Source organism: Carlito syrichta, unplaced genomic scaffold (assembly GCF_000164805.1).
Source record: "Carlito syrichta isolate Samal-C Ts95f unplaced genomic scaffold, Tarsius_syrichta-2.0.1 Scaffold250003, whole genome shotgun sequence".
NCBI lineage: Eukaryota > Metazoa > Chordata > Mammalia > Primates > Tarsiidae > Carlito > Carlito syrichta.
The window spans coordinates 1-634 of record NW_007194099.1 but is presented as its reverse complement, the minus strand read 5'-3'; the positions used below and the strand labels follow the sequence as shown (position 1 = coordinate 634).

The 634-nt window shown below is 42.6% G+C and overlaps 1 pseudogene across 1 annotated transcript in view; it reads right to left on the bottom strand.

Moving 5' to 3' along the window:
- Positions 1-632, bottom strand: part of LOC103253745 — a 7,237-nt pseudogene extending 6,605 nt beyond the window's left edge. The window contains exon 1 of the transcript XR_002481595.1: positions 1-632. The product of XR_002481595.1 is annotated as a 60S ribosomal protein L7 pseudogene (transcript).
- Between the last annotated feature and the right edge of the window lie 2 nt (positions 633-634).

Below are 634 nucleotides of genomic sequence, written 5' to 3'. Positions count from 1 at the left end.
AAAGGCCAGAGGAAGTTATTGGCTTCTTTGAAACGTTTTCCAACAGTATAAATCTCATGAATCAGATCCTCCATGCAAATGATGCCATATTTACCAAGAGATCGAGCAATCAAAGAATTATCTGTCAAGGCAATTCGCTTCTTATTAATTTTGCCATAACCACGCTTGTAGATTAGTTCATTTACTGACTTCAGGTTTGGGTACCCCCATGCAATGTATGGTTCTACAATCCTCAGCATGTTAATCGAAGCCTTGTTGAGCTTAACAAAGGTTCCGTTGAAGATCTGACGAAGGCGAAGAAGCTGCAACACCTTCCGGACCTTTGGGCTCACACCATTGATACCTCTGATCCTGATGACAAACGCCAATTTGGGTTCTGCAGGTACATAGAAGTTGCCAGCTTTTCTTGCCATCCTAGCCATTCGAATCTCAGTTCTGTACATCTGCCTATATTCTTTGTGATAGTGCTTAGCTTTTTCATAGATAAGCTTCCTCCTTGCCTTTCGAAGCATTTTTTGGGCAAACTTCTTTCTCAGGCGCTTTAACTTCAGCTCCGCGAAATTCCTTCGCTTTTTCTTAAGGGTTTCTGGCACAGCAGGAACCTTCTTTTTCTTCTCTGCGACAACCTCCATGG